Source organism: Budorcas taxicolor, chromosome 14 (genome assembly GCF_023091745.1).
Source record: "Budorcas taxicolor isolate Tak-1 chromosome 14, Takin1.1, whole genome shotgun sequence".
Lineage (NCBI taxonomy): Eukaryota > Metazoa > Chordata > Mammalia > Artiodactyla > Bovidae > Budorcas > Budorcas taxicolor.
In genome coordinates, this window is record NC_068923.1 from 66,197,017 (window position 1) to 66,212,961 (window position 15,945).

Genomic DNA, 15,945 nt, shown 5'->3' on the forward strand with positions numbered 1-15,945 from the left:
TAAAAATAGAATATATGATTGAAATATATTGATTTGCCTTTTTGTAATTCCTAATTATGTGGAACATAATAGTTATGTATTTTTAATAGTGCTTATTATATATTTTAAATTATCCACTTATGTTTTTGCTCATTTCTCTTTTGTTTTTATCTGTTTTTAGGGACAGTTTCAATCTTGTATCTTTCATAATTGTGGCAAATAGTTTTTCACAGTGATTTATGCTTAATTTACAATGAATGTTTGATGTGTCACTGTGTGGGGAGAAGTGAAAATGTGAATGACTGTGTGATACTTTGACTTTTTTAATACTCTAAATGTACAACTTCAAACAAGAATATAAAATAATTTTAATAAATCAGTTTCATTAAAAACATTAACTATTGCCTCAAATGCTCACTGCCAACTCCCAAAAAGTTGTATATCAGTCTCATAAATTGTAAAGCAATGGAATGACTATGTCATGATTTCTATGCACAAGGCACACAATAATAATTTCTTTTGTTCCAAGTAATGCTATTTAGGTGCATCTTCTTGCCACTCCATAAAAACTCATGGTATCTTTATCAAAGTAACACTATTACAGATTTTCCCCCCTATTAAAGTGTTTTCCAAAGGACTGCAAATATTGCTTAACTGACATCTTCATTTATTAAAACAAATACCTTTGCAAGTAGTTTTCTGTGGTTCAAGAGAAGACAGTCAGACTTGTGCTGAAAATAAATATAAATGTGAAGATGGGAATTCTTTTATACTCACATTCTGTGAACTTTAATATAAATATAAATACCCTATCCATTATTTTCTACTGAGTAAAGGGCATAAAATACGTTTCTTTCATTTCCAAATTATTTTTATAATTCTCTCAATTGAGGGGTATTAGACCCTGATGCTGGGAAAAATTGAAGGCAAGAGGAGAAGGGGATGTCAGAGGATGATATGATTGGATGGCATCACCGACTCTACAGACAGGAGTTTGAGTAAGCTCCAGGAGTTGGTGATGGACAAGGAAGCCTGGTGTGCTGCAGTACATGGTCTTGGAAAGAGTTGGACATGACTGAGTTACTGAATTGAACTGATGGTTAATCACAGCTTTTGCTATGTGCCTGGCAATATTCTAAGTACTTCATATTTATTTACAAATTTAATCCAAACTACAAATTTGTGAAGTAAGTACTGCCATTAACACCATTTTTCAGATTTGAAAATTTCAGGTCCAAAAGGTTATGTAATGAAAGCAGAGGCTGGAGGTTGATACAAAGTGACTTTACTTTGAGAGCACACCTCAAAAGAAGAAAAATTCACAAGTAGGTAAGCTCCATGACTGTTTACTCACTGGTACTGCAAGAAATTTTTGCTTTTGATGCCCCAAAGACAGCAAGTCAGAAACAGAAATACGATTTACTATCACTATATTTATTATTTAATTATTTAACATCCTGGTTGATTCAAGATAGGAGAGTAGTATAATAAAGAGAAATATTAACGGGTAGAATAAGATTGAAGAAGAAAAATATTCATTATTTGCGGGTAATGAGTGTATAGCTAGAAAATACCAAAGATTTACAGATTATTAGAAATATGTTTATTTATCAAAGCTATTGGAAGAAAAATCCATTGTACACACCTATACTAGCAATAAACAAATGGGAAATTAATTTTAAAAGATCTTTAGAGAAATGCAAATTAAAATCCAGTAAGAAACAATTAAATCCTCACCAGAATGGCTAAAATTAAGAATTTCAAAGCCAAGTGTTGGTGATGATACACAGTGACTGGAATTCTCATGTTTCTGATGGAAGTCTAAAATGTTATAATTGCTTTGGAATACTGATTGACCTTTTTAAAGCTAATTATATGTATATAAATGACTCAGCATTTTTACCTGAATCAGAAATGAGTATTTATATCCACCAAAAATATTGAAGAATATTTGTAATGACTTTATTTGTAACAGTCACAGTTTAGAAACAACTACCCATAGGTAATAGAAGGGATAAATATATTGTAATATATTTTTACTCTGGACTATTACACAGAAATAGAGAATAATAAGATCCTGACCTGTAGTTTGGATAAATCTCACAAACATAACTTCTCAGGAAAAATTCACAAAAGAATTTGTAATATGTAACCATTTAAATTAAGTTCAGAAACTAAAGTAACCTGTGGTAGAAGTCCAAAAAATGATTACCCTTATGGGATTTACTGTTTGGTAGCTTTCTGGTGCTGGAATGGCTATATCTTTATCTGAGTGGCAGTTGCACACATACATAAATATGTAGAAATTTTCCAGTTGCACTTAAGATTGGTAAGTTGTATTAAATCTTATCACAATAAAAATTATTTGTATCCAAAAGAAAGGTTATGTAACATTTCTTTCCTTTATCATTAAGCAATATATTTGGTTACATTCTCATTTGGGAGAAACACCCAGGAAAGCATGAGAGCAGAATGCTGTTATGTCATTATAGTGCCACATTGGTTTTATCAAGGATGAGAAGGGAAAAATACAAACAAATAAATATACACACTTACTAAAATAATTCTGTTGGAATCCTTTAACTCCAGTCTGGTCATAAGTCACTGAACTGATTCCCTGGACTTTTCAGTTTGACTCCTCAAGAAGATAGCTTTTTAACCCTTTCCTCCTCCAGATAATGGAAAATCCAAGGGCTTTTCCCAAGATCTTCTCAAAAGGGGACAAGTGATTTATGTTGTAAATAGCAAATTATGAATACAAACAGTTCATTTTGTTTACATTCTTCTCTAAAAGTAATGAAGGAATATATCTACATAAATTTTCCTTTAATTCTAAAAAGGTCATTGTATTCTTAGAGTTCCCCAAAGATGTTAACTGAAATAGTTAGGACTTTGTAACTGAATAAAATGTATGCACATAAAATAGGAAAGAAAAAAATGTAATTACTGTTCCAAATAGCTTTATATTAGCAAGAAATAGGCAAAGATTGCTAGTGATCTAAACAGGAAAATGATCAAAACTGATCAAAAAGACAAGAAACTATAAACAATATAAATTGTGCATCAAGAATTTGCACTCTATACCTTTGCATTTGTTTTCCATTCACATTAGGTTTTTATGGTAAAATCTCTCTCTCCGCCACTCTACATTAAAAAAAAAAAAAAAACATTTATCCTGTCATTGTGTTAGCTGGTATTGGCGGTGATGTCTGTGCCTATAGCAAACAGCATTTGAGTACGCCTCAAGTTGTTCCTCACCAAACAACTCACAGCCAGCAACTTCAGCCAAAAGGTATTCACAATATAAGTTTTTACTATTGGAGAACTAGACCATCAGTTTTTATAGATGGAAGATAACTACATGCAGTCAGAATATTCATTTGATTGAGAAAGAAACTGAGACTCTCATAGGTTGAATAAAAGAAGGAATGAAGTGAAAAACACTGATGTGATTATAAAATGAAGATCTGCCTAAATGGGTTTTAGTCTATTTTTTCCCCAAGTAAATCAGGGGAAATCCTGAGATTTAGGTGGGATCCTGAAGACTATCAATAATAGATTTTATAGTAGGCGATGAGAAGGATATTTCAAAGTAGTAGCAAAGTCATTTGGCATGACTGATGGTTAAAGGGAAAGAAATTTACATTTATAGACCATTTTCTATGGAATACATATGATAAAAACCTTAAGAAAGTAGAGAAGAGTATTTTATACAAAAAATGGCAAAGCTTTTTATGTCACTGGAATAAAAACATAAAACTTTAATGTCAAGACAGAATTTTTTCTTGATATAATTACGAATTTACTAATGAGCTAACAATATTTCATTCATGGTATAATTTAATTATTTTTCTTTCTTGAGTATAACCTTTTACCATATTATTCAGTTGCTTTTATTTCTTACAGAAATCTCAAAATTCAATCAGAAAATTTAAATCAAAAGTAGGAAAGAATTAAAATCAAATAATTAATGCCCCAAAATACAATGTTTCTTTACACTTAAAAAAATAATATATTATTAACACAAAAGCTGAGTTACTTTTTGGTTTAAAAAAAATACAGTAACAGTTGGGAAAGGTAATGATTGAGAGCCTTTTACAATCTAAGATAGCATATGTAATTAGGATGAAATTTTCTTTACAATTCTTTGAGAAAATTACTTGTCACAGACATATTTTCCAGCATAATAACATGTAAGATGTTCTCTTGGGAAAAAAACACCCATGGATGTGGGAATAGTGAAGGGAAACTGAACTGACATGCTCAGTATTTTCTCTGGAGAGCTCAAATGTTGCAAAGACATTTAAAAATTGCTTGCTTTGGGTGAGGAAGGGTGGGGCCTTTGTATCCCCAAAGAGACAAAAAATTGAGTCTCTGGAAGGGGCGTGACTTGGGCAGAGTGGTTCTGTTCAGCCAAGAAAACCCACAGTAATGGAGATAAATGAAAGAGAGGTACATGTGGGGAGAGAGCCAATTATCCAAGATGGCATGTTCAGGCTCTCTTGCCCTACATTTTGTAAATAATATCTAAGTAACAGCTGAGCTCATGTATAGCCCTGTGCACGTGCCTCATAAAGTACTTACTTGGTCACAAGCTACTTTGTGCTGTAGGGATATACAGGATCCACCTAGAAACTGGCAGCATTACTGCTGCATCTCAGCTGTGTCCATTGGGTCAGCCATGAGAGGAGGACTGGTTTCAAATTGGGAAAGGAGTACACCAAGGCTGTATATTGCCACCCTGATTCTTTAACTTACATGCAGAGGAAATCATGGGAAATGCTGGGATGGATGAAGCACAAGCTGGAATCAAGATTGCTGGGAGAAATATCAATAAACTCAAATATGCAGATGACACTACTCTTATGGCAGAAAGCGAAGAAGAACCAAAGAGCCTCTTGTTGAAAGTGAAAGAGGAGAGTGGGAAAAGTTAGCTTAAAACTCAACATTCAGATAAGTAAGATCATGGCATCTGATCCCATCACTTCATGACAACTAGATGGGGAAATAGTTAAAACAGTGACAGACTTTATTTGTGGGGACTCCAAAATCACTGCAGATGGTGACTACAGCCATGAAATTAAAAGACGCGTACTCCTAGGAAGAAAAGTTTTGACCAACCTAGACAGCATATTAAAGAGCTGAGACATCATTTTGCCAACAAAGGTCCATCTAGTCATAGCCATTGTTTTTCCAATAGTCATGTATGAATGTGAGAGCTGGACTATAAAGAAAGCTTAGTGCTGAACTGAGGCTTTTGAACTGTGGTGTTGGAGAAGACTCTTGAGAGTCCCATGGACTACAAGGAGATCCTCCAATCAGTCCATCCTAAAGGAAATCAGTCCTGAATATTCATTGGAAGGACTGATGCTGAAGCTGAAGCTCCAATCCTTTGGCTACCTGATGTGAAGAACTCACTCACTGGAAAAGACCCTGATGCTGGGAAAGATTGAAGGCAAGAGGAGAAGGAAATGACAGAGGATGAGATTGTTGGATGGCATCACTGACTCAATGGATATGAGTTTGAGTCAACTCTGGGATTTGGTGATGGATAGGGAGGCCTGGCATCCTGTAGTCCATGGGGTTGCACAGAGTTGGACACGATGACCATCTGAACTGAACTGAACTGTTATGGCTGCTGTGTCAGCCAGGAGAGAGGCTGTGTTATGACTGTTGTGCCAGCCAAGAAAGAATAAACATATTTTCAGTTCCTATGGCTCCTCGAGTCTTCTTTCCGCCTCTTAGCTGATGCCTTGTCTACCCTGGGCTCAGCAAACAGTGTGAATAGCAAGACAATTGACATTGAAAACAGCATCAGCAATACAGTACACTGAAGTCACACTGTGTATCTACAAACATATCCTGACAGTATCAAAGGGAGGTAGAGCCCAAACTGAACACTGAGTACAGGCAACAACTGTGGATTTGTTGAAGCAACTGAAACTTGCAGGGTAGCATTCCCAAGAAGAGAGAACAGCTCCAAAGAGAAGCCCAAAATTTGGCAGGCAGTTTTCCCATGATTCACCTGTTTGAAGTCTGAACTGCACCATGAGCAGGGTGAAACTCCATTAGGCTTTCAAAGTGATAGACATGGAAATATGTACTTAGTATCACATAGTGTTGGATTTCTGGCCCAACCAGAGTGGAGAAATTTATTTTTTTCCAAGTCACTCAGAAGAAAAACCTGAAATACCACATCTCAAAAATAATTTGTTTAGTCACTGAGTTGTTCCCAACTTTTTTGTGATCCCATGGACTGTAGCCTGCCAGGCTCCCATGTCCATTGGACTTCCCAGGCAAGACTACTGCAGTGGGCTTCAATTTCCTTCTCCAGGGGATCTTCCCCACCCAGGGATCAAATCTACATCCCCTGCTTTGGCAGGCAGGTTCTTTACCACTGAGCCACGAGGGTAGCCCACCTCTTAGGAATAGGAGTACTATTTTATAAAAAGAAAAGGTAAATCAATACTTGGAAAGATGGAAAGCTGTCTTTGAATTAAAAGCTTGCAAGAAAAAAATTCAACATTGTTAAAAGAAAAACTGCATAGCCCATATCCTTAGTATAATCCAAAGTGGAATTTTAAAGGTTCAGAGAAATTTAAATAAATCTTTTTTATGTAATGTTAAAAATTAATAAACCTGGTTTCCATGGTATGTAAGAATATATTGATTGATCTGATGTGCATGCTTGAAAATAAGAGGATGGGAAAAAGGGACAGGAAAAACATATAAAGATATAATTGCTGAAAAATTCCCACTTTATGAAAAAAAAATCAATATACAGATAACAGAAGCTCAGTAAATTCAAGTAGATCCAACATGGTGAAAACCAAAAGAGACAATCCAAAAAGAGAAAAACAAAAAGGAAAGGGAGGATGGATTGGTGGATGGATGAGAGGAAGGAAGGAAGGAAGGGTCCTATATTTGGGAAACATTTCCTCCAAAAGTGAGAATGAAATAAAGCCATTTTCATATAAATAGAAAGTAAACACTAATAAAAATTACCCAGACTGAACACTAATGAAAACGTTTTCTGATAAAAATCTGACTCTAAAAGAAATAACAAAGAGTATTAGAGAATATAAATATTTGGGTAAATATATAAGATGGAATTTCCCCTTAATTTGCTCAAATGTCAGTATCTTATTAAAGAAAAATTATATAATTTACAAGTAGAGATAACTACAATATATGCTAATAATACCAAATTATAGCAAAGACAATGAAATTACATTCTTGTAATATTCTTATGTTTGTGAGCTGTGACTTGTGAAGAATAGTGTAAACTAGTAACAAAGTAATTCTAATTCCTAAGAATGAGCATTTTAATGCCCATTTCAACCACACACCAAAAAATTCAATTAGAAGGAGATTTAGCTAAAAAGCCAACTGTGGATATAAAATGGAATAAAAAGCCAATTTATAAAATGAAATGGAAGAAAATAAAAATAAATAATAAAAATAATGTGGAACAAGGAAATAAAATAATTTGAACAAATAAGAATAACAAGGTGGTACATTAAAATCTAAACACATCAAAGACTAAAATTATATAGAGCAAGTAACTCAATTAAAATAACTCAGTATAAAAGGCAGTACAATCATTTTTGTAAACCTTTAGGCAGTTTCTAAACTCTTCAAACACAGACCTATCACATCACCCAGAAATTTTACTCCTATGTGTATATTCAATATAATTGAATACGTGTCCACAGAATGATTTAAATAAGACTGTTCATAGCAGCTTTATTCATAACAGCCTAAGACAGGAAACAGTTTGAATGTTTTCCAATAAGCAAATTGGGTTATATTCATGTAATGAATTCGTACAGAACAATAAATCAAAAGAACAAACTGCTGACATACATACTAACAAGGGTGGATTTTAGAGCATTATACTGAATGAAAGAAGTGAGAAACAAAAGAGTACATAATTTATGATTCCATTTACATGAATTTCAGTAACAGACATATAATCTATGGTGATAAAATTAAGAAGAATAGTTATTTCTTGGAAGAATATGTTCATTGATTAGGAAGTGGCATGGAACACTCTGGAGTTATCTAGGTGGTGGCATATATGTAATTTGTTTCATGGAATTTTTCCTATCAAATTAAGATGATACATATTTAATCATTAGCAGTTAATGTCATTAAACTTTTCATGGTCATAAGTATTGTTTATTTTTCTTCCTAACACTTGTTTTCCTACTTTGTTAAACTGTTTTTTTTCTTTTGCAAATATAAATAGCATTATTATTAAATCAGACTTGTTATTGCCTATTCTATTTCTATACTGCATACGATTTCTTAAACTTTTGTTGTACAAAGCATTCTAAATATTTAGTTAGATTTTTAATACATTTATTTTTTTTTAATGTGTATAAGATCACAATATGATGTTCATGATTTCTCTATTCACTAGGTTGATGGCTTACTTCTTAATCTGTCATGATGGCCTTATGTGGAGCAATAACATCAGAGCTATCACAAAACCTCTAGATACTCAACATTATTCTGAATGAAAAGAAGGAACCAATGATTTATTAGGATTCAATGTTTAATAACTTGATCACTGTCTTCAAGAAAAATCAGATTTGTCACACTTTCAAGTAACTCTGAACAAAATATGGAATAAAGATGTCTTTATTTAAAAAATGAATGCATGTTTACCTGTGTGCGATAACTAGGTTGAGAAATGACAGGGGTGAGGAATTGGTTTCCAATTAGATCTTTACCACCAAAATAAGTGGAATTATCTCAGAAAAATATTTCAGGGGAAAAACAACAACAGGCCCTACAAATTTGCTTGTAAGGGAGCAGTTGTTTTTAATGGTGGAAATTTCCTGCTGTGGCTATTTGACTACCTGCAGAGTTCCTGTGACAATTATGTGCTGCATTCGCTATGAAGAAGATATGGAGACTGAAGCTATGGAGAAACCATTCCCAAGTTAATCACTTCTCTTCAATAGAAGTAACAGTTGGGCTCTTAAGAACTGTAATGTAGTTTTAGAAAAATTGAATTGTCTTGAAATAAATTTTTAAGAATTATGAAACATGCTTTTCTTTAACCACTATGCCAAAACTACATTTTTAAAGATTCATGGTATTAAAGTTTAGAAACCAATATGAGGCAGTCATCACATTCATGGTGTGATCCCTGAGGCAGTGAACTTTGAACATTTGTTGATTAAACTCCATTAGCATGCACTTAATGTACTGGCACTGATACTGGTTTCTGAACATAAATATATTATTAGGACTTAATTCTGAAACACATTTGTATAAAACTTTGCAAATAGATATCATTTGGAGGATTATTTCTCTAATTTCAGGAATAAAATACTGAACTGCTCTCCTACATTAAAGTGATAATAGGGAAATACACATATGCATATGATTCATAAAACTAGAAACATAGTTATTTGAATAGATAAAATATTATTCCTTTTATCTGTATATTTAGTGTGAAATATTTTGGAAATACAAGAAAATTCTATGGAGTGGAACTAGCAGGTTAAATAGTTAGAAAAGACTCAAGTTAAGTGTTTTATTATATTAACTTTATATAAAAATGAAAGTTATTTTTAAAATACTTAGTTGTAGAATGTTAGTCATTTATGGCAGTTAAATGAAAGAAGACTACTTGAGGTACCTTAGAATCTACATGGTATGCATATTTGCACAACCAGCTGTACCACCACCCCCAAACTTGAGCCAAATCATTTTCAGACAATGGCTATGACTCAAAAGTCATATGAAGAGATAAGAGTGGCACTTGAATTTTGATGTATCAGAGATTACCACTGGGCTTGGGTTAAGATATTAGGAAGACAATAAAAGGAAGAAGTAAAAGGCATATCAATCTTGTTAAAATTCACTGTTGATATTGACTCTGAAATTATTTCTCGAAAGATGCAGATAAAAGGTGATTTTAAAGCCCCATTCCAGACTCCAAACTTACATAAAACTAAACATCTTTCTGGAATTGAAAGATCAACTTTCAATAGCTCAAATCCTTATCATTTAGCAAATAAGGACTTGTAGAAATTAAAAGCTTTACCTGACAAAACATTTTGTAGCCTTAGAATGTGGATTGGAAACAAAAAGGCAATCTTACATGAGAAAAATAATAAGTGTAATATTTGAAAATTAGAATTAAAATTATGTAGTACATGACATGCAAATAGAAATAATTTTAATTCTAATTTTCAAATATTACACTTATTATTTTTCTTATGTAAGATTGCCTTTTTGTTTCCAATCCACATTCTAAGGCTATAAAGTGTTTTGTCAGGTAAAGCTTTTAATTTCTACAAGTCTTTATTTGCTAAATGATAAGGATTTGAGCTATTGAACGTTGATCTTTCAATTCCAGAAAGATGTTTAGTTTTATGTAAGTTTGGACTCCAAAATCACTGTGATGGTGACTGCAGCCATGAAATTAAAAGACGCTTACTCCTTGGAAGAAAAGTTAGGACCAACCTAGATAGCATATTCAAAAGCAGAGACATTCCTTTGCCAACTAAGGTCTGTCTAGTCAAGGCTATGGTTTTTCCTGTGGTCATGTATGGATGTGAGAGTTGGACTGTGAAGAAGGCTGAGCACCAAAGAATTGATGCTTTTGAACTGTGGTGTTGGAGAAGACTGTTGAGAGTCCCTTGGACTGCAAGGAGATCCAACCAGTCCATTCTGAAGGAGATCAGCCCTGGGATTTCTTTGGAAGGAATGATGCTAAAGCTGAAACTCCAGTACTTTGGCCACCTCAAGCGAAGAGTTGACTCATTGGAAAAAGACTCTGATGCTGGGAGGGATTGGGGGCAGGAGGAGAAGGGGACAACAGAGGATGAGGTGGCTGGATGGCATCACGGACTCAATGGACGTAAGTCTGAGTGAACTCTGGGAGTTGGTGATGGACAGGGAGGCCTGGTGTGCTGCAATTCATGGGGTCGCAAAGAATCGGACACGACTGAGCGACTGAACTGAACTGAACTATGTGTATACATCCATTTGTGTGTCATCTAGAAAATTTTAGATCAAGAATTAATATGTGAATACTCAAACATTATAAAGCCTATAAAAATTAGTTATTAGTTCAAGCCAGAATCAAAATATGTACTGTATGATAAGCAAATAAGATAAAATGCTATGAAATGAACTTAACAAGAAATGTAAAGAAAAGAAAAAATCTATTGGAGAGCACTTTGAATCAGACTTTAGAGGTACAAAAGGAGACCAAAACACCCTTTATATATTTGTCACTTAAAAAAATGCACTATGTGTGAGTTGTGAGTTAAGTTTTACTTGGCGCAATATGAAGACTGCAGCCCAGGGGACAGTACCTCAGTTTCTTTACCATCTGAGCTACCAGGGATGTCCCGATAGCTCTGAGAGACTGCTTCAAAGAGGTACAGGGAAAGAAAAGAACATATATATGTGATTTTGGTAAAGGGGGAATACATGCAATCAAGCACTTGTTTTTTTTTGTTTGTTTGTTTTTAGAAAATTTCTGCTGGTCGCATGAAGCTTCTGCTACCTATGAGAAACAGTCATCACCATGAAATATTTTTAGTGCTTTTCTAGATATGAGGAGCTACAAGAATTGGGCTTATAAAATCAGCTGTTGAGAATAACTTTCTAAAGACCTGTACTGCCAGTTTTCCTGGAACACTGTTGCTGCTAAGTCACTTCAGTCGTGTCCGACTCTGCGACCCCATAGACAGCAGCCCACCAGGCTCCCCCATCCCTGGGATTCTCCAGGCAAGAACACTGGAGTGGGTTGCCATTTCCTTCTCCAATGCAGGAAAGTGAAAAGTGAAAGTGAAGTCACTCAGTTGTGTCCGACTCTTAGTGACCCCGTGGACTGCAGCCTACCAGGCTTCTCCATGGGATTTTCCAGGCAAGAGTACTGGAGTGGGGTGCCATTGCCCCCTCCCACAGAGCACCTCATTTCTGTTCTCCATCCTGAACTTTTTCAGTGGGTGTTGGAGGTCAGCAGCTGCAGCAGCACATGATTTAATCCCTGTAGAAGTAGATGGCAAGCACCCACGGCAAGTGCCAACTTGTGGTTGACACATTGATACAAATTATCAACCTCAAAGAATATTAACTGTATTTGCTAATGCATGCTATCTTTATAACATATAGTCTTTAAACCTGGGGTTAAAAACTGATTTAAATTTCTCATGGAAAAATAAATACTCAAAGAGAACAAGAAAAAACATGAAAAGAGCAATTAAAATGATCCACACCACATGAAATCAGAAGTATTTTTACTATGAAAAATATTTATTTTATAATAATAATGATAATTATAATAAAACATCAACAAAATAATAACTTCAAGAGTAACTAAAACAGCACAATAAAGATTTTTCTGGACCAAACCCAATATTTCCAAAGAAGAAAATATGTGTAGATAAAATGACAATAGTCACTGTTATGATCTAAATTATTTTATCAAATATCCAAATGAAGAAATATCTTAAAAATATAAATCAGATGCTAAGTTAAAGACAGGGTATCTAAAAGGCAAATAACAAAAGTTTCAGAAAGAGATAAAACATTCAAAAGGATAGAAATTAATAATAGAAGTGTTTCCTAAACTGAAGAATGATTTAATTCTTCTAAAGAAAAGAGATTACTCTGTTCTATGAAGACTGATGAATAAAGTCATGGACATATATGCATTTAAATTTCTGAATGCCAAGTCTAAAGAGGAAAAAAAAGCCTCAGCAGGAAAAGAGCAAGTTATTCTACATGAATTTAGGGTCATTCAGACTGACTTCTCCTTAGTGTGTCTGGAATCTAGAATGTGAGACTCTTTCTCATAAAGTCTGCTGGACTGTGCAAAAGCATTTATAGTCATAAATAACATTTATACTCTTTACTTTTCAGTTGTCATCTTTAAAAAACTTAATGAACAGGAACCTTGATTAAAAAAGAGAACAAAAGGTCAAGTTCTCACACCTTTCAAGAGGAAGAAGGCTCCTCTTTCCTGCCAAGGACTTAGTCAATGAAAAGCTATGAGATCTTTGTTTACTAGAGCTTTCCAAGTTCCTATTGCCCTCTAAAAGAGTATTTCCTTTCCTTAATATGAAGACTCATCATGGTAATAGATCCAGAGTTTCAATTTTCTGCTGATCCCAAAAGTCTTTAGGTGAAAACGGTATTTAGCATGAGGACTTCCCCCTCTTTTGTGAGTTACTCAATTTTCTTCTTTCCCATGTATGTGCTGTGTTTAGTCATTCAGTTGTGTCTGACTCTTTGTGACCCCATGGAATGTAGGCCACCAGGCTCCTCCATCTATGAAATTCTCTAGGCAAGAATACTGGAGTGATTGCCGTGCCCTCCTCCAGGGGATCTTCTCAACCCAGGTATCAAACCCAGGTCTCCTGCATTGCAGGTGGATTCTTTTACTGTCTGAGCCACCAGGGAAGCCCAAGAATACTGTAGCAGGTGGACTATCCCTTCTCCAGGGGAACTTCCCAACCAGGAATGGAACCAGAGTCTACTGCACTGCAGGCAGATTCTTAACCAGCTGAGCTACCAGGGAAGCCCCTTTCCTGTGTATATGTGTTATTAAAATTGTTTTATTTTCTCCTGTTAATCTGTCTTGTGTCAATCTAAGTCTTAGATCAGCCAGCAAAACCAGGAAGGGTAGATAAAATTTCTTCCTCATCAGTAAATGGATGCTATGTGGGATTTTATTTAAAGATATGAAGGAAATTATGATTAGAACCAAAAATAGAAATAAAATAATTACATATTCTTCAGAGGAGTGAAATTGGGTGACTGGTGTGGGGGCGGGGGCGGGAAGCACTCACTACTGTTTCTTAAAAGATCTTTGTTATGGTTGGACATTGCTGGTATATACAGACATGTTATTTACAAGTTTAAAGGCAAAATTAAAATTTCTCAGAATAGTAATCAGATTGGTACCTGATAGAAAGCAATCAGTAGAATAGGTCCCTGCCCCTATATACAAAAATAAAAATATTCAGAAACTAGTAAGGAAAAAAGTATATAATTTATGACACAAACATAAACAATAATATTCTAATGAAAAATCAAATGTATAAAATGATAAGAAATATATAAAAATGGAAAGATATAAAAGAATGTTATTTTGTTTTTCATGGATAGGAAGACAAAGCATTTTTCAGATGTTAATTCTTTTCTGAATATTCTATAAATTTAAAGCTATATTAATAAATGTCAGCAGCACATTTATAGTAAATTTTGACAAATAACATTGACATATTATAAATAGTTAATAATATTCAGAATGGGCTTCCAGGGTGCTCAGTTGTAAAGAATCCATCTGCCAGTGCAGGAGATGCAAGAGACCAGAGTTTGATCCCTGGGTCCAGAAGATCCCCTGGAGTAGGAAATAGCAACCCACTTCAGTATTCCTGCCTGAAAACTTCCATGGACAGAGGATCCTGGTGGGCTACAGTCCACAGGGTGGCAAAGATTTGGATGAGACTAAGAGACTGAGAAGGGCTTCCCTGGTGGCTCAGACAGTCAAGCATCTGTCTACAATGTGGGAGACCTGGGTTCAGTCCCTGGGTTGGGAAGATCCCCTGGAGAAGGAAATGGCAATCGACTCCAGTACTATTGCCTGGAAAGTCCCATGGACAGAGGATCCTGGTAGGCTACAGTCCATGGGGTCGCAAAGTTGGACACGACTGAGCGACTTCACTTTCACTTTCAAGAGACTGAGTACATACAGTCACTCAGTCATGTCTAAATCTTTGCCACTTGATCCAAAGAGCCAACTCATTGGAAAAGACCTTGATGCTGCGAAAGACTGAAGCCAAGAGGAGAAGGGGACAGCAGAGGATGAGATAGTTGGATGGTGTCACCAACTCAATGGACATGAGTGAAGGACAGGGAAGCCTGGAGTGTTGCAGTCCATGGGGTTGCAGAGAGTCAGATATAGCTAAGCAACTGAACAACAATACACACACACACAGACACACACGCATATAAAAGAAGAGGAGGACTTCACTGGTGGCACAGCAAATAAGAATCTGCCTGCCAATGAAAGAGACACAGACAGATTTGATCCCTGGTCTGAGGAGATCCCACATGCCACAGAACTAGGCCCGTGCACACAACTACTGAGTCAATACCATAGCCCATGAGCTGCAACGACTGACCCTGTGTTGCACTAACCTCAGTTATTGAGGTCTGCACACCTAGAGCCTGTGCTCTCCAACAAGAGAAGCTGCCAAAATGAGAAGCACACACAAAGAAGAGTAATCCCTGCTCATTGCAACTAGAAAGGCCTGCATGCAGCAGCAAAGACCTCGTGAAACCAAGATAAAAAAAAAACAAAACATTTTTTTTAAAGACAAGGGGAGGTTACTGTTTTTTAAATTATTTTAACTTAAAATGATCAAAGTAGGAATATTGGGAAAATAAAATCTGATTCAAAAGCCAATGGAAATTCAATACATCAAAGAGCTACCTGAAAAATTGGTGAATTTTCTATAGGTGTTTGGCGTCTGAAGCAGCCATTTGGAAAACAGCAAATCTGGAGTTCAAATTTAATTCTTAGAACAAGAGACAGTACAAAAAATCAAACATTTAAGATAAAAAAAATCATAAAAGTTAATGTAGAATTAAAAAGTCAAAATTGTACAGTGTGAAAGATTTTTCTTAGAAGGCATAAATACAAAACAAAAACAGATAAACTAACAGCAGTCCTATTTACTTATGAAGAAATCAGGGTAAAGTCAAGTTTATTTGCCCAAGGACATAGAGGCAAGTATTAAAATAACTTGGATCCTAATCCATTTTTTGAATTTATTTATTACATGATTTGCTATTATCATAATTAAAATGATACCCTATTCAGGTCAGTTCAGTTCAGTCACTCAGTCATATCCGACTCTTTGCAACCCCATGAATCTCAGCACGCCAGGCCTCCCTGTCCATCACCAACTCCCAGAGTTCACT